General features: G+C 40.0%; 1 protein-coding gene and 1 long non-coding RNA gene across 7 annotated transcripts in view; one reads left to right on the forward strand and one right to left on the reverse strand.

The window, feature by feature from the left end:
- Positions 1-23,789, forward strand: part of SYNPO2 (synaptopodin 2) — a 171,807-nt gene that overhangs the window by 72,742 nt on the left and 75,276 nt on the right. The window lies entirely within an intron of this gene.
- On the reverse strand, positions 1,446-23,136 carry LOC106998476 (uncharacterized). 2 transcript variants are annotated; one of them, XR_001444940.3, is made up of 3 exons: positions 23,029-23,136; positions 16,872-16,937; positions 1,446-1,668 (listed from the first exon to the last, which is right to left on the reverse strand). It is a non-coding gene; the product is annotated as an uncharacterized LOC106998476 (long non-coding RNA). The 2 variants fall into 2 exon arrangements; XR_001444939.3 differs by lacking the exon at positions 16,872-16,937.

The following is a 23,789-nucleotide window of genomic DNA, read 5'->3' on the forward strand; positions in this document are numbered from 1 at the left end:
TAATCTCTCATCTTCGAATTCCATCTCTATGGGACTCATTAATGTAAATCTCCAGTCCTGACTTCTCAGAGCACCCTACTCAGACATCTAATTGCCTACTGGACATCTCTGCTTGAATACCTAATGGGTATCTCAAACTCAATATGGCTAAGAGAATGTTTTTATTTCTAACCCCTATGCTCACAAATCTCCTTGCAAGTCTTCCCCATCAGTAAATGACGTTAACATCTCAGGCTTAGGGATTAGGCCCCAAGTACTTCATGGCTCCAGGAGAGAGCCTAAGCAGCATGCTTGATTCTTTCCTTCCTCTTACCACCCTTCACTTAATTCCTAGATGAATCCTCTTGGCTACCACCTTAGTTCATCGTTTCTGATTTGGGCTGTTATAGTTGCCTTCTAATTTCCTCCCTGCCTTTAGTCTTACTTTTCTCCACAGAAGTTAGCATAAGTTTAACTCAGTTCTTATCCCTCCATGCCTAAGATGTTCTAATAGCTTCCTATCACCCCTAATAATATTCAGATTTCTTACCTTTGCCTGCAACAGTAGTTCTCAATGGGGGACTATTTACCGCCACCCTCTTCCCCCCCACCTCCAGGGACACTTGGCAATGTCTTCTGTAGACAATTTTGTTTGTCACTACTAGGGAGAACCTACTGACATCTAGTGAGTAGAGTCCAGGAATGCTACGGAACATCTTATACTGCACAGAATATCCCCCCGCAACAGAGAATGAGATGTCACTAGTGCTGAGGATGAGAAACCCCAGCCTACAGACTCCACAGGAACCGAGCTCTGCCTTGTTCTGCTGCCACATCTCCGGCTTTTTCCCTCACTCACCACTGTCCAGACACGCTGGCTTTTATTTCATTCTTCAGGTATGCTAAGCTTGCCCACCTCTCAGAGCCTTATGTTCTCCCTTTGTGTTGAAACATACTTTTCCAAAATCTTTGCATCTCTGTGTCTTCATTACTCAGGTGTCAGTTCAAATAGTATCTCCTAAGAGAGGCGTTCTCCAACAACCTTTACTAGAGCAGCCTCCACCATCCTACTCCCACTGCTCTATCATGTTAGTCTATTTTTACCTCCTATATAGCTCTAATTTATCTTATTTTTTGTGTTTATTGTTAGAATTTTCTCTCTAAATTCATAAGGCTCTCTAAGGTCTTTCACGTTCACTGCTGCCTGCCTACATCTAGACTACTACCTGGCCCAGAGTAAGTGTTCAATAAATATCTGTCAAATCACTGACACAAATGTAAAACAGTAGAAGATAACCAAGTATTCCTAAAATGTTTGGTGCCAAGAGTGATGCAGTGTATCACCAGAAAGGCAGGGTTTTTCTTCTAGAATCTTGTCAATTTCGAGTATATGGCTCTTTAGTGGATGTTACCTCCATTTAAATCTTGACTCTACTGACAGAATGAGGCTTTGGGATATTCAGCCCATCTCGTTGGCCGGAAAAATGAAATTTTTATCTTTGAACTTAGTGTTCTGAAGACACACATAAGAGCAATCACCCTGTATCCCCTTTTGCTCCATTTCATCAGGTAGTAGATGGCTGGCAACTGATTGTTCCTGCAGTTAAACTTTGAAGCATCCTCACAGCAGCAATGGATGAATCCCTGAGAGCAGATGAGCTCACTGAGGGACTGCTTTTTGAAGAGGAGCTGTCAAAGGAAGTAGAGAAAAATGATTAGAAAAGCAGTAGGAAAACAAGATGAAACTAAGTCTCTGTAGCCCCAGAGTGATAGAAAATAGCCAATTTATAAAGGAAGTCTTGTTAATGTATCTTTGACATATTATGCTTTTTTAATAGGGGCGGATGTTCCTTTCATTAATCAGTGAATAGCTAAAAATGTTCCTGCAAAGCAAAATATAAACTTAGTGATAACAGGTACCTACAGAGAAGGCAAAGTTGAGAGCACTTCGAATAATATAATAATCATTAAAGTATTCAGTTCTTACTTTCTAAAAACATTAACCCTGCTAGGACATTTTCCTAATTATAAAGGGTTTTAGAATAGTCCTAAAGTCCCTAATTTTTCTAATATTTTGATTAGGAGAAATTTGACTATTTTTAATAGCTCCAAAGTGTTGGAAATAGAGGTCATTTTTGTTCCGTTTCATCCTGTGTTGAGTGATTGAGAAATCAGTTAGGGAGATAGGCAAAATCAAGAACTGGGAAAAGCTTCCATCTGCCCCAATCTGATCCAGTCCTGTTTCCATGTTTGGAAATGGTTCCTTGAGCTTATCCACATTTTGTTGGCAGGTCATATTTTTGGAGAATGACAAGTGGTTTTCTCCTTGCCACCCATTAGGCATAATCTTGGCCTTGGGGAATGCACACTGCCTGTAATGTTCAGAATCTGAGGGCAAGTAAGCTGAAGGCCAGGTTGAATTGTGGATGCAGCCATGATATATGAACTACACTGCAGTCACACACTGAGCTTGCCTGCTGGTGGTATATTGTGTCCCATAAGATGAAGAGAGAAGGGAGGGAGAGATCATTTTTCAAAGTAATATAGAGAATAAGAGTTAAACATATCTGAGAGTGAACTCAATTTGTATTACATTCTATTCTAAGAAAAAGGCACCTCTATAACACCTTTAGTGAGAGTAAATTTTTGTGCCCAAAGGTATCCTAGGCAACTGTCCATCCTATTAGATCATTACAGTGAGTATACAGACCAATAGTCTCTGTCCTACTGAAATGTGTTTTCATCTAGGAAAAATAGACTTTAATCATATTTGTAATTTCAAAGTGGATGAATTTAATAGCACATTCATACAGGCCACCAGACTAAGAAATCATTTTACCCGACTTACTGATCTATATTACTAGTAATTAATTGCTACTTCAATACTGAATAAATCTGAAATAATAAGGAAAACTTATGACATTTAGATTTTTTATGTATTTACACTGGACTGAAAAACTTACTTTTAAGTCTTGCATCTTTAACTATTTTTTAGAAGATGGAGTCTTGTGATGTTGCCCAGGCTGGCCTGGAACTCCTTGGCCTTCCAAGTAGCTCAGACTACAGGTGTGTGCCACCGTGCCCAACTCACATCTTTACATGTTTTTAAAAAATCAGATTTTATTATACTTGTTTATTTTACCAGTTGATCAAATTCTCAGGGAAATGAGGATACACTGATTTTAAAAAATTAATATTAGTACATGCTGTTATTATTTATTTCCATAGTCTGTAAAACTTTTATTGCAGAGGTACAACCTCAGATCCTCTAACCAAACAATTTGCATTAAGCTTTTTGAATAAAGGCCTAGGAGACTTATTACTCATATTTAACCATTGCTTCTAGGAAAACTCATAGTAGAATGTAGGCCACAGCTGTACTGGGTACATTCTGTCCTCGAAATGCAATCAATCAATCAATCAATCAATCAGTCAACCTTCTAATCAAATACTGGCCAGGTGATGCACGGCTCTCACTGAGATGGGATTGCATCCTATTGGGATGTCCATGGGTTTTGCATGAGAGGGACCACCCATTAAGATTGTCCACCAGGCTTTTTGCTCCATTTAACCTCATTCTAGCATATGGAGCAGGTGCCAAGGAAGTTTTGGAGAATAAAGATAAATGATAGATTCTTCAAAATGAGAGATATGGCTGTGCTTGGTGGCTCACGCCTGCAATCCCAGCACCTTGGGAGGTTGAGGTGGGCAGATTACTTGAGCTTAGGAGTTTGAAACCAGCCGGGGCAGCAGGCAAAACCCTGTCTCTACAAAACACACACACACACGTGCACACGCGCGCGCGCACACACACACACACACACACACACACACACTAGCTGGGTGTGGTGGTATGCGCCTGTGGTCCCAGCTACTTGGGAGGCTGAGGTGGGAGGATTGCTTAAGCCTGGGAGGTAGACGCTGCAGTGAGCTGAGATTGTACCACTTTACTCCAGTCTGGGTGACAGGGTGAGAACCTGTCTCAAAAATAAATAAAAAATAAAAACAATTAAAAAGTGAGAGATATGGAAAAAATATTATCTGAAAAAACCATCAGGCTTTATTTATTAGGGTGCCATACTATTTCTCTCTCCCTCTCACTCTGCCTCTCCACTTCCACCTGTATCTCCATCTTTCTCTCCCTTCTTCCCTCCCACTCCTTTATTTGATTAGTTTTTTCTCATTAATCTTAGGTAGTTTCCAAGGAAGAAGGTTTATGGTAAAGCCATTCATATGTTTATTCAATAAATAGTAACTACTACGTGTTAGATATTGTGCTGGAGATGTAGATGTTCTTACAAACAAGAAAACCCCTGCTATCAAGAAACTCAGTCCAAAGGACTGAAAAAAAGGCAAGAAAATTAACCCTTGTGTAGAATACATAGTGTGTCCCAGGTGTTAGCTGGGACCTCCTGGTCCCTTGAGATCTGACTGAAATCAGCACAAAACTTCCATTTCATGTCCTTTTGAGGCCCAAAGGCTGCTCCCAAGATTTCTGTTGCATTCACAGTCAGTTCTGCTCTGATTTCCTGCTTTCTAATGTACTGTGCATCTTGTAGCTGTTCTTTTATCTCTGTCTTGGCATAAACTCAAGCTTGGGAGACAACTCTTTCTCATCTATTCTCCCTCCCCTACACCACACACAAAGCAATCATAAAATCCAGGCTGATAATGTATTGCAAAAACTTGAACTGGGAGTTTTGGGGTCATGGGAGAGCACAGCAATAAACTTCAAATGGCAGAGTGCACATTCCTGTTTTAAGTCCATTTGCCAGCACCCCCCAACCCCAACCAGGCCCTTCTCACTGTCTACTTTACCCCACACAACAGCCATACTCCTGCCAATCTTCTCATCCATCTCCCAGTTCTATTCCTCATATCATCCCTCCTGCACTGCATTCTACCCTCCTCCAAACTCCAGCTCCAGGAAGTGCTTGCTGTCTGTTGTACAGAGTAATTCTGTTCTTTTCGTGCATCCCCAAAATTCAAATCCAGGCCCACTTTGTTCATACCTAAATCCATCCTGGTGCTCAGGCATGGGGACTTTTATGTTCCAGGATCTACTCTTTAGCCTCCATAGAAGGCAATTATGGTTACATAGTATTGTTTTTTTTTTTTTTCCTTCTTTACTTGTATATGATTCATTTATTCAGTCATTCGACAATATTTACTGGATGTCTGCTATGTATCAGGCACTGTTCTAGGTGCTGGAAATAAAACTGTGTACAAGATGGCACAGGTCCTGTCCTCATGGATTTATATTCTGGGAAGTACGTACAAGATGATATCAAAAAGTAGAGGGGGCTGGGTACGGTGGCTCACATCTGTAATATCAGCACTTTGGGAGGCTGAGATGGGAGGATCACTTGAGCCCAGGAGTTCAAGACCAGACTGGACAAAATATGAGGCCCTATCACTACAAAATTTTTTTTTTTAATAATTAGCTGGATGGAGACTGAGGTGGGAGGATTGCTTGAGCCCAGGAGGTTAAAGTTGCAGTGAGCCATAATTGTGCCACTGCATTCCAGCCTGGGTGACAGAGTGAGACCCTGTCTAAATAAATAAATAAATAAGCCCATACCTCATTCTGGGATGGGAGACTATTGTGGATTATGGAAAGCTAAATCTGATAGGACAACCAGGATTAATCTAGGTGGATTGGAGGGGCTCAAAGGCAAAAGTTGGCAGCAAAGTTCTCAACCATTCATTTGGGTGGATAGAAAGAAACAGGAAATAGAAAAAGTGTTTTATTTGAGAAGGCATTCATCATCGCTCCCTCCGACTCCTATACCTCAATACTCAAGCAATACCTTTAAAGCAGAATTGAGGTATGAGCTCTCTAGGGAGAAAGAAAAGGCAGTCTCCCTCCCCATTTCGGCTTCTGGGTAGAGCTGATAGATAGAATAGGCTTGTTTGAGTTGGTTTGTCTTTCCCAGAAACCCTGGAGCACAGCTCCCCACCCTTACCCTTGTCAACCCCAAGGGAGGACTTCCTCTATATAATATTGCCTGAAGAAGGAAAGCCAGGGTATGACAGAGGGTTCGGTCAAGATCCTAAATTGCTGTGGGATTTAGGATTGGACCCCAGGGCTGCTGCTAGTTCATATGAAGCATTTATACAAATTTAAATTATATATATATCATATATATACACACATAACATATATAGACACACATTCTGGGATGATATAACCCAAAACTACTGTTTTACAGGGCTTGGCAAGTGAAAGGCCCTCTCCCCCAGGTCCCCTTGTATTGGGTATTACCTGAACAAATGGTGGCCTAGTTTGTCCCAGATTGTATAGATTTTACAAATGTAGGTTGAACAGATTGATGAGGTTTTTAAAGTATCTGAATTCACTGATGTACTTGAAGAGCAGGTCCTTCCTTACAAAGCTCTGAATGATTAGTTAATAACATGGTAGTGTTTAAGGAACTGTACCTCACAGTAAGTACATCTTTTTCCTCTTTATCCAGTTACTTAAAATAACAGTAATAATAGTTTACCATTATTCAGCATAATGGATATGTTCCAGACATGCACTAAATAGTTTACAAATATTAATTCTATGAATTCTTATAACAACCTTATAACACAGGAGGGTACTATTATTCCCATCTAATATTTCAGAAAACAAAGGTTTCAGTGGTTCAACTCAGCTACTGAGTTAATTTCAAGCCCATTTTAGCTCCCACTCTATACTGCACATTTTTTTTCCCTCCCACCCTTCTTCTTTCTCTCTTCTACTTCTGTCTCCCTATAGGAAATAACATTCTGCAGAGGAACCATGTAAATATGGTTTTGGTCAAGCTACCTGATAACTCTACAATTGACCTTTTAGCTCTGACATTCCCTGAGCCTGGGTTTTCCAAACAAACAACTTCTCTTTGTTGTTTGGGTTATACTTAAGAGCCAGCATTCTGAAAATCCTGGCTTCAGGTTTCCAAACCAGCAGGTTGTGCTCAGAGCCTAATCCTTGCTGGATGGTAGCACATTTCATCACACAAAAACCATAGCTCCTCTTGGTCCTTGGCCTGATGCTCTCTCTGCAGCTTCTTTGGCCAACTCAACTAAAAGTGCAGTGGGGAAGCCCCATTCATGGTCATTTCCAGAGAACCATTTGCCTCGCTGGGGGAAAGGGGTATAACACAATCCCTGATAGTTTCTGGACAAAGAGATTCCATGTTTTCCCCTATGCTTTTGGCATGCCTTGGATAATTCTCTTTGGTATTAGTCATCTCCTTAAGAAATCGTAAAATATACAGCATTTAACTAAAGTTTGTAACACCAGATTCTCTCCAGAAGGTGTTTTCCTTGATTTGGCTTTTTAATTCTTCTTGATTTGAAAAATCTTTATACCTTAAAAAAAAAAAAAGTCAACTTAAAACATGGACCTATCCATGCAACTTTAAACTTTATTAGAGAATGTCATATAATGAAGATATACAGCTATTCCATAAAATGTCTAACTGTGGTGAAAAAATAGGTGACATTCAATGTATTCACTTTCAAATAAGATAACTTACTGCTCTTGGTTATTGGTTTCCAAAGACTTGCTGAGCATTTCCTTGTTTGGCCTTGGAAGAATTTGCTCTGGGATTTCAGCCTGGCCCTTGACTCGCTGAAAAACCACAAGATGTAGAACAAAGGGAGCAGGCTGAGAAGCCAGCTAGTGAAAATGAAAGCAAGAGGTCCCAGCCTGAGGCTTAGTGTGTGTTCTTGAAAGAAGGAAGTTGCTGCAGGGTCAGGAGAATGTCACTGGCGGCCCTTGAACTTGCTAATGCCAATCAGACCTCATGGGCTCCAGGCAAATCAACAAAGTCTGGAGACAAAATGTTTGAATGTAACTGTTAGAGCAATGTCCTGGCTCCACAGAGATACCTTTTCTCCCAGAGGTCACTGTTTCACCGTTAACCATTTAACCATTTTCCCAGCCACTCCGGAGCTCCAGTTCACTCTCCCAACTCAGCAGGAAAGTGAGTAACAGATTTTCTAAATTAGAGCCCAGACTTCGAAAGGTCACAGCTAAGAAAGCACCCACAGGCATTTGCCTTGCCATTTAGTAAAATTTCTGACCATGATACAGTGATGGGGCAATCTAAGAAGGAAAGGGGACTGGATTTGTGTGGGTTTGCAGAGGTCAAAAGAGCAGTGTCTTCTAGGAGGCCTGGGTGGAGGAGTGATGGGTCTTTGTTCTTTTTAAAGAACTTGAAGTATATACTGACTTGCAACGGGTAGAGAAATTTTTAAAATTTCAAATGAACGGCATAACCCCCTTGTGGAGTCCTCTCTTTTCAAAGTTGAAAACAAATTTTTGCAGAAGCAAGCTCAGACTGACTTTGAGCCCTCCTGCATTTTCCAGGTGGAAATTCCTTGACCTTTGAACTCTGACTAAAACATCAGCGATTATAAATCTAACTGCTAAGTATTATGAAATATAGCATGGCAAAACTAAAACGAAAACAAAACAGAACAAGAAACTCTACAGAACGAGAGGAGTGAGGAGACCACTGTCTTAGTCTCTCTCTAGTTGAGCAAGTCCAGTAGACTTTCCAGGTCAGTTCAAAGGAGGGACACGAGTCATTAGTTAACCTCAAGGGGCCCTTGCAGCTCCTAAATTCTATACTCTCATAAACACAACACTCTGTCTCTGGTGGGTTACCACTGTTTTATGATCTCCTACACTGTACAGTTAAGTTTTAGACCAAGTTTACAAGGCAGCATTACTCTCAAACATTTTTCTGATATATTAAATTGAACTCTAAGTCCCAGAAATGCTACATAGAAATTACATTGCACTTTGTAAAAGTTCTATATGTCTCCAAAACTGCATTAGAGACTAAGAATATATTTCCAAACTCTTACATGCATGGTGTTAGTTTAAAATGGAAAATGTATTTGTAAAAAAATACAATGTTTCTCTCCTGATGGTAATACTGGGTTTATATTATCCATTACCAGTGCTTTCACTGCCCTCTGCTGCTCTGAGGGCGTGTGGAAAGCTAGTCTTTTATATCTCATTGGAGGAGGCCAGCTTTTCATTTATGGTCATGATTATTAATGTTCACTGGCATATTCCAAGTGTAATACTATCTGACTTGGAAAATCCCAACAATGAAGTAGCCAGTGGCCTGAAACCAAATGAGCACTGTGTTCCTGTGAATCAGGACTTTCTAAAGTTTTCTGAGGTTTTATTAAGTTCTGGGCGTTCTTTCTATAAGGTCACTAATATATGAAAATAGCTGTTATTTTGGAAGTTGATTACAGGGTTTTTTTGGTAAAATACCAGTTATTGTTTAAAACATGAAAACTTAGTAGAAATGTCAACAAAAATGATTTGAGATGAGAACCTGGCCTCTTTAAAAAGTAGATTGAAGTGTAATAGAATTTAATTGTGGGAATGTTCTATTGTTTGCATTTAACTATTGGAGATTAGCATAAGGAAAATATTGAGCACTTTCATTGTTTCAATTATATTTATCTATTATTAATTAACAGCATTAGGTAAAATTTCTGTTCATCGTCTAGGACTTCTGTTTAATAATGATAAAAAAATTAATAACTGACATATATGAGCCTTCTTGGAAATATAATTTGTACTCACTCTCCACCTAGCAAAAGCTTTATCTGAAATCTATTTTACTCCTGAATTATAAATTATCAACAGATTTCATTATCTTAACAATTATCTGTCATATGCCTACCATGTACCAGACATAAGCATGTAGATGAATAAACTGCACTTCTGCCCTAAGGTGCTCACAATTTATTCAGAACAAAATATATATAAATAAATGTTTTATTGAGAAATTTCCAAAGGTCTTGCTACCATATGTGCCAATCAAGAGCCCCAGAAGTTTGATTGCTTCTGATCAAGATCTATGACACAGTCACTAGTGAATAATTCTGTCCCTTAGTACTCTTTAATATTCACTCAATAAAACAAGAAGTTTGTATCCCTCCAATTTTTTTACTATATACCCTTTAATAACTTCATACCTCCCTTGGACAAGATGCATGAATGCTTTTACCTTAACCACCCCACGTATTATTTACAAATTTGTTTGTAAATAATAGGAAGATAAATATACTTCCCATAGCAGGTAACCTCATTTCATTATTATAAAGGGACTGTAATAGAAAAATTGCCTTGCTATATCAAATTACTGCCAAAATAGAGAATGCTATGAACGAATACTCTAGAACCAAGGTGGGTGGATTTGGCCTATGACCACATTAGGCTTCCTAAAGCTTCCCTTCATCTCAGAAGCATTTGCACATGCAGAGAAGAAGTCCTCACTTAGAAGAGGACTAGAACATGGTGTGTGCTTTATAACTCATTGTCAATAAATAAATGAATAAAGTAATCAATCAAAAAGATCACTTTTGTTTTTTCTCAGAGAAATGTCAACATAATTTCCAGAGGACATGGAATCTTTTCATTTGTTTTGACCCCCCGATGATACTTTGTCTCCTTAAACTGGCCTGTTGTTAGCCCCACACTCTCTGGGGTGGCAAAAAGCTGGGGTCGCTTTGGGACTGAGCACATCCTGGGGCTAGTGAAAGATTCCATCGGCACCTTCCCTCCTTCTCTCCCTCCATGTTAAAATGCAGTATGTTATTCTTTGATGTGAAGATGAATTTATGTTATATTTGATTTCTGAGATTTGCTCAGTGTCTTAAGTTAGCTGTTTTGGCTACTGTTTAGTAAATTACTCTAAACAATAAGAAGATAATTATTATGCATCTTTTAAATTGAAAACAAAGCAAACCCACAACTCTTAAGAACAAAGAGCCAGAATCCGTGGATGGTTATGTTATACCAGTGTTTTCAAGACAGCAGAGGACTGGGCGACTATCTCAGGGGTCCCAAATGTTGAAGGCTTACAGTAGCTCTCATACATCCCACCATCCTTTTAGGCTTTAACTTGAAATGATCAGTTTTACTCACAACAAAGATGGACTGGACAATGCGTCTTAGACCTAAGGCTAGAATGGCACTTCCCTATCTTTTAGGAATTAATGGTTTTACTTTAAAGTCAATGGGTCTCCAGTGAAAGGGTAGCCTGACTTATTCATAGACAGCAAAGCTGGCCTGGAGAACAGAAGCTAGCTGGGCCTGCTAGGACAGGGTTTGCCTACTTTCTGGGTCCTGAATCACAAGTGAGTGCACCGTCTGTGAACACAGTGGTCTGAGGCGGTAAGAGAAAGACCTGGTCAGCTCTTCTTTTTCAAGGCAGTAACCATAGTCTCTGAAAAACAATGGCTCAACGACTTTCAGGCTCTCTATTAATCCAATTAGCTACTCTTCCCATGGCGAGAAGTGACAGGAGAGATCCAGAAGTGTTATGCTGTCCCAACCATAAGAGGAGTGGACTTCCCTCTTTTGAGAAAGTATAAGCCTGATGCCGTGGCTCATGCCTGTAATCCCAGCACTTTGGGAGGCCGAGGCGGGCGGATCACCAGGTCAGGAGATCATAGCCATCCTGGCTAATCCGGTGAAACACGTCTCTACTAAAAACACAAAAAGAAATTAGCTGGGCGAGGTGGCGGGCGCCTGTAGTCCCAGCTACTCGGGAGTCTGAGGCAGGAGAATGGCGTGAACCCGGGAGGCGGAGCTTGCAGTGAGCCGAGATTGCGCCACTGCACTCCAGCCTGGGCGACAGAGCAAGACTCCGTCTCAAAAAAAAAAAAAAAAAAAAAAAGAGAGAGAGAGAAAGTATAAGACGGAAAATAATGGTTTCTTCAACATCACATGATTCTACAGGGATGGACCTCATAGCGTGGTCCCAGTGAGCTTCACAGTACTCTGTAATGGTCCTGAACAGCTTCGTAGGCTTACATGTAGAACTCTGTTTAATCTCCACAGAAATTCTGTGTAGGAGTTATCCTCACTTCTGATGAGAACTTCCATCAGAACATAAAGGAAAGAGAGGAGACAGAATAATATTTAACTGTACTTATAAAAACAGTTCTGAGGCCAAGTGCAGAGGCTCATGCATGCCTGTACACTTTGGGAGACAGAGGTGGGAGGATCACTTAGGCCCAGGAGTTTGAGGCCAACCTGGGCAGCATAGGGAGACCCCATCTCTACAAAAGAAGAAAAGAAAAAAAATAGCTGGGTGTAGTGGAGTGTGTCTGTAGTCCTAGCTACTGAGGAAGCTGAGGTGGAAGGATGGCTTCAGCACAGGAGGTGGAAGCTGCAGTGAGCTGTGATTATGCCACTGCATTCCAGCCTGGCTGACAAAGTGAGAGACCCTGTCTCAAAAAAAAAAAAAAAAAAAAAAAGCCGGGGGGGGGGAATTCTGAGCTTCCAAGCAGAATCTGATTCCCTTACATTTCCCCAAATGGGAAAATAAAACACTTTTTGTGTTTTTTTTTTTTTTTCTTTTCCTCCACACCCTCCAAACTGCAAGAGCAGTTTTTCTAAACCAACTCAGAAGGGAAACTAGCAAATTTGTCTCTTTGGTGCTGGCTTTATTTTTTCTCCATCACTTCCAGCATTGTCCTTTTAGGATTGTTGTCAGGTTTACAGAGACAGCAAGGGTGAAACTGTTTTGCCCACTGCCTACAATTTTAAGTTATACATCTCTAAGTTTAAATCTAGTTCTGTGACCTTGGGCAAGCTACAGAAATCTCCTCAAAGCTCAGTTTACTTTTCATCACAGAGTGGGTGCTTAATAATTTCAGTGTCTTTCATTTGAAAATTGGAAACAAGATATCACAGGATCAGAAATATATATTTTGTAAGCTGGCTGTCCCCGCTTGCTTACCTGTTTTTTCTCCCCACTCACACCACTTTTTCTGCAGACAGCAAGTACCAATGGTCCCCACTTATGATAGCTCAACTTACGATGTTTCAACTTTATAATGGGCTTATCCAGACATTAAATGCATTTTTGACTTATATATTTTTTTTATTTATGATGAGTTTTATGGGACATAGTCCCATTGTAAGTTGAGGAGCGTCTGTAGAGTGAAAAACATTTGAATTTTTGGATAAATCAGAATTATAGAATTAGTAATTCTATATTATTATGTGAATTCTGTTAATTATTATATGAATTCCATCAATTATATAATTAATAATTCAAGGTTTCTATTATGCTATTAATAATAAAATTATAGTACCTCAAATATAAGATTTTCTCAGCATTTTAAAAAGTAGTTTTTATTATACATATATATAAAAATATATAATGATTCTAGTAAGGCATACACTTGCACTGTGTGCACACAGAAGTCAGCTTCCTTTCACAGTGGTGCCGATTTTTAAGAGAAAGCCATAGCATAGTGCATATGATATGATACTGGCAGTTTTTGTTTCTGTGATAAGTGAGGATGAATTAATCCCTGTGCATGTCAGGTTTGGCTAACCACCATAAAAATTTCCCTTCACCAAATGTAAATATGTATCTTGCCAAGTACTTTCCACTTACTTTTTAAGCTTCATGTTTTTCATTGGAAATTTAACCCGTGTGTGTTGAGTTATTTACTGAACTCAGAATACTATTGGGCAAATGCCAGTTCATAGCCAAAAAATTCCCTCCCCACAAAAGAGCCCACCATAAATAGCCACATTTTTTTCTCCTTCCCCTTCATTTTCTTAACCACAATTTTGGATATTAATTAGTATCAGAACTAAAAGAAGCTTAGTTTGGTCCAGAAGTTACATAAAAGCTATATAGTCTACACCAATCAGTAGCCGTAGTACATAAGAGCTAAACAAACCCCACTGAAATAAGCAATCTAACATCACTCAGAACATAGTTTAACACATGTAAATTTCTTCATTGATCTGTTTTAAGATTCTTCTTTCCTCACGAAAGGAGGAGTCAGGTATTATTGTTCCCATTTTACAGCTGAGAACGCTGACTTAAATCATTAACCAGTTTATCTTGGTCATATGATTTTAATTTTTGAAAAGAGAGTTGAGAATGAGATTTAAACATAGCTGAATATTAAACCTGGACAATAATTACATTTGATCTAAGAAAAGAGGCATTTCTACAACACCTTTAAGTGGGATAATAAATTTTAGTGCCCAAAGGGAATCAGCCATAGCAAGTGGCATCTGTAGCTTCTCTCAGTGGGATGAGATAGAAAATCTCACACAGGTGTTATATTATTGAGGTTCTCAGGCCCTAGAGATCCCATATCTAATTGTAGTGGTGGCTCTTTTTAGAGCCAAGTTATATAACAGGCTTTCTTGTTTGTGAATATACAATCCATCCTTGACTCTCTTGCCCATCCTTGGCCACTGGCCCAGCAGAGGCCCAGACCCAGAATATTGTGGAAAACTGTGGACTTCTTGCCAGATTAGGTTTGACTTCCCTCACAGTTCACTTGTCCACACCTGTGACTTCTCCCACATCTATCCCTAATTGATATGTTTAGCCTTGATTGTTCATTTGTCTTCTAGTCTTAACTCAACAATTCGATTGACTGTAACACATCCCTTTGCCTGGATACTTGCTAGCAGTGTTCTCAAATACAATCAATGTTAATACTGAAAATTTTGAAAAGAGAGCTGAGATTTTAGGGTTTCTTCCCCTAGATTTTGATTCCTTCCCAAGATTTCTTTCTTCTACCAATAGCATCACCATTATTAGGACTTTAGATTCATCCTTGACTTCTGCTTCTCTACATACCCTATCTCTCACTAAGCCTGCAGTTTTGCCTCAAATGTTGTCTCTTATCTCCTTCCTGGGGTTATTGCAGGTAACGCTAATCCAGGCTCTCATCACATTGTGTTTGCAGAACTTTAATGGTTTCCTTGTTTCTCTGTCTTCAGTCATCTCCTGTCTAGTCCATGCTACACACTGACTAATCTCCCTAGAGTGCTTACAAACCAATAATAATTTCTCATCACTACTGGATGACCGCCAAATGTTACATTCTGGCATTCAAAACTGTTTTCAATATGGTTCCACCCCAGTAATCCACCCTTGCTTTCAACAACCTGTCACACACAACTTCCACCCATGTGAGGCTACCCTTTGCACCTCCAGGCATACACGGGACTCTTTCCCACCACTGTTCTGCCATAGTTACCTTGTGGGCCACACATCACTCAGTCATTGGGCTAAAGGAGCTAGACAAAGACCAGCACACAGAGTAATAAATAATTTGGGTGACAGATCCCAAAATCTATGTAGTGCTAGTGCTAGAAGGAAGACAAATCAACAAGTAGAATAGAGATTGGGCAAGTATGGCAAGAGAAAATTTGGGGTTGTCTGGGTAAGGAGTTCCTTTCAGAAAAAAGTCAAGCTTTAAGAGTGGGAATGGGCTGGCATATGAATGACAAACAGAGATGAAGGATCCAATACAACCATTATGAGGAACTTAAGGGTACACACAGACAGCACTTGGGATATCTACTAACAAGTGGTAGCAGAGTCCAAGCAATCAGGTGAAATTCAAGGCAGGACTTTCACCCCTGGGAATGAGGAGGAGATGCAAGGGGAAATTCCTGTCATAGAAGAGCTGGGTTACCACCCAATTTATTAAGGGCACAATTAAGTCACAAACAGTGAGACACACAGGGATATAGTTACAGGATTAGTTCCCTAGCACAAGGCAGAAGCCTAATCATCAAAACTTGGACTCTGGATCAGAGCCAACCAGCATTAAGTGACACAGTCTCATACCCCAAAAAACACAGGGCTAAGAATATGTGCTCCAGAGCCTGAGAAGGAATCTACCATAGTAAATGCCTTTGAACTTGAATTTCATTCTCCTGCCACTAGCTGTATGATCAGACACAAGTCCTTTAACTTTTGTGAGCCTTGCTTTCCTCGTACATAAAAGTGAGGAGAATAATAAATATTTTACAGATTTGATGCAAAAATAGAAAAGTGCCTGCTGTGGAGCCTGCCATTTATTAATAGACTCCTGTCCTCTACCAGAGCTTTTGAAATCTTTCCTGCCCCATAACTGGATTGACTCTAGTGACTTGAGGAGGCACTAGCCTTGTGGGTGGGTTCCAGCCATTCTACTGAAGGCAGGGAAGAGCTCCAGAGGCTAGAAATCAGGCATGTCTGGATCATAATCCTACCTTGTCTGTGGAGCATCAACTCTGCTCTATAGAAATTTCTCCATTCTGTAGGCCTCCTTTGAACATACATCATGCTGATTAGTGCTTGACCTTGTACAGTGTTAGCAATCCCAGTTTTGACATCTCTAAAGCAACCCTGTAGGTTTATGGCATTGCCACTTATAATCTTGCAAAGACATAACTTCCACTCAGGAGTTCTGCAAGCCTGGTTCCAGGTAGTAGGTTACTAGCCACGTGAGTGAACCCAGCAAATAGGACCTCATATATAGTCCAACATAGTTTTGTTGATGTCAACTTGCTGTTGCATGAATATTTTATGAGGGAATTATATGCTACTGTAGAATTTGTGGATTGGGAATTTTCTAAGATTTTTAGGTGAATTCCTTGAAAACGTCAATGGGTTATGATATCATAACTTATTGATTTTCTAGTTGCACCTTGCTTCTTGGCCAGATTTGCCCATCTAAATTTCAAGCTTCTCTAGGAACTAGCCAAGTCTCATCTTTCCCTTTGTTCCCCACAATTTAGCAGAAAGTTGCCCTCAAAACAAGCATTTAACCTGCAGTTGCTGATTGACTGAATTACTGTATCTTGTTGACACTTTACTTACTTTTTAGAATTCCAGATAATCGTTTTCTCTACTTGTTCAGTTGCATCAAAAATAAAATATGGCATTTTCCCTAGCATAGTAAAAAGTGAAGTAAAACACAAAAATGTTGGGTCTAACATTAATTTTTTGACAAGAAAAACATGACAAACCATTTGCAGGGAAATTTTGGCTATACCTTATCCTTTCACCAGTTGGCTTATGAATAATCAGGGTAATTTATATTACCTTGTTCTGTTTACTGTATATATATGTATGTATTCCAGTGGATTTTCCACTTGTCCCAATGATTTGCTGAAATGGAAAAAAACATTCAACTTCATTTACAAGGTAATGATTATCAGTGCCCAATCAAATCTCCGTTTCCAGATTTTTTTAAAAAGTTCTTTATTTTGAAAAATTATGCCAGGACTTTATGACTAATCATAGGTACAAGTATACTTGTATATTTCATGTGAAATACTCCTGACACACACACACACACACACACACACACACACACACACACACACACTTAGCCCATTTGTTGAAAAGTGCCTGTAACCTTTTTATGTGTAGGACTCTAATCCCCTTGTCCAACTTATTGTTTTATCCTATGTAGTGCCCTTGAATTGAATTCTGCTTTTCAATAACACTGCCCCACACACATATGTGCATTCATACATAGTTTCTGATGCCATTGCTCTAGTTCAAATCTTTATTGTTTAACACCTGGATTGATGCGATATACTCCAGAGGAGATTGTGGATCGGTCTCTTTCCCTTTCCAATCATTCTGTGCATTTTGCTTTCTGGCTTGCAGCTCCATGGCACCTCTCATCTCCTTAACACAAAACACAAACACCCCTAGAATATGGCTCTGACCTTCCTGTCCTGACTTGCCTTCTACTATTCTCCCTTACCCGCCACACCCTCTCCTGCTCAGCTATCTCTTGAATCGTGTCTATGCTTTCCTACTTATAGTGTTGTTGGGCCATTCCTGCTTAGCATGTTCTCTCTTCCTATGGAAAGAAAGAATTTTGTCACCTACAAAAGTCTTTGCATGCTGTAGGGCCCTGTCTCAATGCAATTTACTTTGTAAACCCCTTTCCTGTGACAGTGATCTAAAATCCCACCCTCAACTCTAAGTCAGAATCAAATACTACCATCTTGTCTATCAAGTACTTATTACTGGCTGCCTTATTTTCTAGTTGCTTACACATGCAACTTTTTACTAGATTACATGCACTTTGTGGGCAAGGCCTATGCCTGGCCTTTGTATTTCCATATTGTTTATGACAATGTCTTGCCAATAATATATGCTCAGTAAATATTTGTTCACTGGATGGATATCCTTTCATTGTCTATATTTTCCGCACAATGACAGGGTAGCAATAGAGGCATCTATTGCAGGAGGCCATACAAATTGTACTTCAGATATTCATATAACCAGGAATTATAGTCTGAGCAATTACTTTAATAAGTTATAACCTGTCTATAATTACAGGTTACAGATGGTGACATAAAAACACAAAGAGGTCAGGAAGTTTGTATACTGCACTCAGTATACTTGACCTAAAAAGAGTGGACATTTCATAATTCTGAGCACCTTGGTCTGTTGCTTGGTCTGTGCCCTGTGTTATTCTCAAGAAAGGAGACTGGAGCTCAACCATCATTCATCCACACTTGTATTATCTTTAAGCACTGTAGAGGAAAAAACTGTTTTGGGGCTTGAAAAATGAAGTTGGATACATTGCATAGTATATGTTGTTTTTAAGCTAACTTAAAGGGAAAACTTCCTGATTGAAAATAAATCATACTAGTTTAATTAATGATGACTGCTATTAATAATGACATATATACCCATCTATAGTATATTTTAGTAAAACTTTTTCCTCTGTTTTGTGGAAATCTTGATTTTCAATTCTTTCTAATGTATTTTTCTTTTGGGGGCCTACTCAGACCTAATATGTCTTCTGGAGGCAGAGTGAAAAGCCTTGTTAGTCTGCCGATGTGCCTTTGGAGCTTCTCTGGAGTGTTCCTTGACTAGAACCATCAATTTTCTGGCTGGCTTTTCTGGTAGAGTCTATCCACACTCCTAGAACTGTCTACTGTTGGCTTGGCAAGGTCTACCTAGATCCTTCCCTGACCTGCGTCATCCTGGAAGCTGTGGGACCATAGTGAGACTTGTTACTTCTTTCTTTCCTCCCTTCCCCAGCACACACCCACACGTGCCATCATTTCACCAGTTGGACTAATTTTATCGGAAACTAGACTTGTAAATTAACAGACACATATATGATTTCACTTACAATTTGAAAAAAAAAAGAACTTGATCAATAAGTGTCAACATCACCATTCAGAGTATCTATAACTATCACAGCATAAAGTAGCTGGGAAAGAAGCACATATTGGAATTCAGTGGTTTTCAGATTCCAATGGATAACAGTGAACCTGGTTTAGTTAAAGAGGGGAGGGAAAGGGAACACTGCCTCTTAGGCCTCATCCTGGTGGTGGTCTGTGTGGCATACCATCTCCACATAAGCCTGTGAACCCCTAATCTGAGTTAGATGAAACACTTTGCCTATGTGGAAACTGAGCCTGGAATGCTTAAGTGACTTGCTCACAGTTACATACCTAGTTTGTGGCAGAGCTGATTCTCAATCTCAAGTTACTAAGCACAGTTTCCTTTTTCTGGGCTTTCCCCACAGCACCAAATAACTGCTAGATAAAGCACTCTTTTCTGCTCATTGGGCTGGTCTAGTTTATCTCTGTGCCCAAGAGCAGTTTAGAGGAACTAGCATTTTCCATGCAAAAATCTTTGTTGAAGGAGATTCGTGATTAACAGAAATCACCCAAAGCACCAGAAACAATGCAACAAACCATGAAGGACAGCACAAAGGCATGTGTTTTTATCTGACCCGTTTGTTCCAGGATGGGCTCTCTAGCTGAGCAGCCTAACAGCCCTGCAACCAACCTGTCTCATAAGCCCTGCACAGAACAACCCAGCATAATTCCTAAGCCTGCTCACGTAAACAACCAGAGAAGTTAATCATAGGCATGAGAGACTTTTGGTGGTGGCCAATTAGAGCAGACCCCCCACAGAGCTTCATCATAGGGTAGCCATGTCACTATCCTCCTCCGTGCAGCAATCCTTGTGATTAATGTAATCACTATAATTACTGACCTCTCTTCTGAGAGTCTTGGTCGCATGGAAGAGTTGAATGTTTTCCCTGAATGCGTTGTCTCCAAACAATGTATGTCCTTAATTATAGAATATGATGTCATAAGTTCTGATTAGGGGGTTGCCCTAGAGGAGCTGAGGATTGGCCCTAAAGGCATAAGGGGGCCAGTTCAACTCATAGCCCACCCTAGTCCTCATGGTCACATACAGGTAGCCAGTTACTTGATAATTAACAAAACAAGCTTGTGGTTGTTGCTGTCGTCCATTTTACTCCTATGTCTTTTGGGGTCATCTTGGGAAATAAAGGCTTCCTTTTTCCTCATGTACCTCATAATTATTGTGCCCCAGAACTGGCACATAATTAATTATTATTTTTCCCTTCAGGAGTTAACGCTTCAGCCAAACAGGTCGGGATGGAAACCCAGTTTGCATTCAGAGGAAAGTAGTTGACTATTCTCAGACTAGACCACTTGAGGGCAGCATCGCCTTAGGAGAGTGTGTTTTGATCACCTAACACATAATCTAAGGAGGAAATATGCAGCGTGGGTGCCACAGACACATCACTGTAACTCAGGGAATAAAACCACAAAAAATGACACATACTCCCAAGGAGTCAACTCACATTTAGGAATGAAGGAATAAATGTCTCATTTTAAACGTGATTGCAAAGTTTTTTTTTTTTTTTTTTTTTTTTTAACATAACAATTGCTTGAGGCAGGCATGGTGTAAAACATTTTTATGGAGAAGGATTTATTCTGTGAAATGAAGTGCTATTGAAAAAAAAGATAATGTCCAGTGCAATATAGAAAGAAAAAAAGCAAGCTAAAATATATTGCTCAATGAAGCCTGGGGACAAAATCATGAGTATGTTTGCAGGTCTTTATAATCCTCTCGGGTGCACATAGTTCTTCACAATGGACATGTCCCCATTATAACCTCTTTTAATTTAGCAGGGAGCTGCTCCTTTGCCTTTCCTTCATATTTGGGGAGTCAATTCAGATGGATGAGAGAAAATAAAAGAGGGGGAAGAGAAGAGAAGGAGGATGGTATGCCCCTCTGTGCTTGGAGAATCACTAGTAGTGGTCTCAGTCACAGGGAGACACACTGGTTCCACTCATCTCTGATCCTGACCCAATAAATTATTTGCAGATATCTTTTTGGTAGTTTTAACAGGATGCTGATAAATCACAACTGATCAGCCTAGTGTGCTAGAGATATTTAAGTTCTCTTTCCAAATATCACTGCATACGTACCTAAATAACAGACCAATCATTGATTTCCAGAAACCTGTCTAGAAGGCATTTTACATTCCTTCCTTTGCTTCTTTTTATGTGCCACAGAAAGAACCTGATAGTTCTTGAATACATTTCCCAGATTGTCCAAAGAGGTCAAACTCTTAATGTTAAGCACAGTTCTTTTGAGACTGTGACTGTGGGGGAGAAATTAAAGAAAGATCTGGAAGCTAATGGAAGCTACTCACATGAGTAGCTTCTTTAGTGCAACCTCAGTTGGAACGTCAGTGACTCTTGAAAATTCTTTCTTTTCTCCCAAGTCAATATCCTATCAAATTGCTTTCTGTGTGTGTGTGTGGTTTTTGTTTTGTTTTGTTTTGTTTTGTTTTTGCAAATCTCCAAACAGAAACTCATACCTCCTGGAACACAGAGGTAATCTTGGCTAGTTTGCAGAGATGGCTAAGGAGATTAGGTGTGACCTTCTCCGGTTTTCTTCCCTTCATTGTTAATTTTGCCTTTATTCATCCCCTTCTGTCTTTTCCAGGATCTTGTTCCATCAAACATCTCCCTACCTCCACCCTTTTCTTTTCAACCTTTTCCTCTGCACTTACGGGGAAAGTTCTTTACCTCATTTCTCTTTCCATCATCTATCCTCTCTGCCTCCATTCTCACTAGATTCCTTGAAAAAGGTCTACACAGGACACCCCCATACTCTGGCATTCCTTTACTATTTCCTTGCATTATTTTCTCCAGAAACTACCCTTTAAACCCCACCAGTGAGCTACTCATCTCCAGGTGGCCCAGGGGTTTCTTCTCAGCCCTTCTTCTTAGTGCATCACATTCCTATTACCATGATGGCAGCATTGATCTGAAATCCCCCGACCTCTCTCCCTTTGAAATACTTCTCCCCTTCATCAGAATTTAATAACATGCATACTCACTCGCTGAACACCTCTCTTTAGTCTCTGTTGGCCCCACTTCTACTTCCTCCTTTGTGTAAGAATTTTTCACTACTCAGCCCCTTTATCTGCTATGTGTTCTTTACTGAACTCATAGAATCCTACAACTTTAACTACCACCTCTTTGCTCATAACTCCTCAGTAGTATTTCTAACAATCTCTCTCCCAAGCTATGTGCCTGCCCTTCCAACAGGATATTTATCGTTTCCGCATCTATGTCCTATGTCTCAGGCAAACATTTTCAAAATAGAACCCATCTTTCCTGCACAGCCTCCCCATATCCTGGTCCCAAACTGAGTTCCCCTCCTTACCTTTCCTCAACTCTCAGGTCAAAATTTCAACTATCCTTGACTTCCCTTTTGTCATTTGTAAGTTTGTAAGTTGATTGGACATGGGGAGCACAGGATTATGAAATGTCTTTTCAGAATCCCCGTTCTATATGCATTGAGAGTACTCTATTTCAAGCCTTCGTTTCATCACCTAGACTTCTGAAAAGATCACCAAACTGGTGTTTCTGTCATGAGTCCCCTCTTCCTCATTCCAGCCCAACCAATATTTGGCTATTAGCTATTTTTCAAAACAGTCCTTTCCATACAAAATAAACTGGTAACATTAGTTGCTTCCAAAATAGGTGACTGGGAGACACAGATGTAAGAGAGAGAAAATTTACATTATGTACCATCTTGTTCCTTTAAAATGCTGTGCCTTATAAATACATTAGCTATTTAGAATAATAATGTTTAGGTTAAACATTAGATATTATCTGTTTAATTTTAAAAATCCTCTTCAGTTATTCTTCTGATCAAAATCCTACACGCATTGCCTTTGGAACAAAATCAAACTTCATCATATAGTTCAAAGCCCCTAAAATGGCCCTTCTAGTTTTACCTTTACTCTGCTTTCAGTCTGCCCTCTGACACACTCCACAGGCCAGGCACAGGCCAGCACTCTGGATTCTTAGGCTTCCAAACCTTTGTTTAAACCATTCCCTCTGCCAGTGGTGTCTTTCTTCCTCCCAAATTGAAGTCCTACCTTCCTTCCAGCTTCACCTCAGACGGCACCAATTCCAAAGTACTTTTCCAGATCCCAGCATTTAGAACTACTCCTTCCCTTCTGTAAGTTTCCTGGCCTAAGCACTTGATGATTCTATAAAAGTCAGCCTGGTTTTGTGGTTCTTTATGCACATGACTGTTCTTATCTTTGCATATTTTGCACTGCTTAGTTCAATGCATTTCACATGATGGATACTTGGAAATGTTTCTGAATGTCATTGGTCCTCGAGACACTGAGAAATCCAAAATTATAACTGTTTGGATATGAGAACCAGTGGCATCTTTGTGTCATTTACGATTGTTCGTCATTGACATTAAGAAGTACAAAGCTCAATGGGTTCCCTTTAGGTCAGTGCTTCTTCTAGTGTGGTCCTAGACCTGGAGCACTTGCTAATGTGAAGATTCCTGGGCTCCAAGAAATCTACTGGTTCAGAGTCTCTGGGGTAGGATATGGCAATCTGTAGATTAAATACGTATCCCAAGTGCTCCTTATGTACACTGAAGCTTGAGAGCCACTGCTCTAATAGGATGTAGCAGGGTTTAGGGGGAAGGTTTTAGAGGCAGATAATCCTTGAGGTTTGATCCTGCTTGTCCGCTCAGTGCTCCTTAGCTACTGCCAGTCCTTCAGCCCTGCTGCTCAGCTGGGTTCATGCACCTGGCTGTGCCTCGTGCTCCTGGAACATGATTTGCCCTCTGTCTCTCCTTTCGGGAGACAGCTGAGCTGTCAGGCTCTGACTCCCT

This window comes from Macaca mulatta, chromosome 5 (assembly GCF_049350105.2).
Source record: "Macaca mulatta isolate MMU2019108-1 chromosome 5, T2T-MMU8v2.0, whole genome shotgun sequence".
NCBI lineage: Eukaryota > Metazoa > Chordata > Mammalia > Primates > Cercopithecidae > Macaca > Macaca mulatta.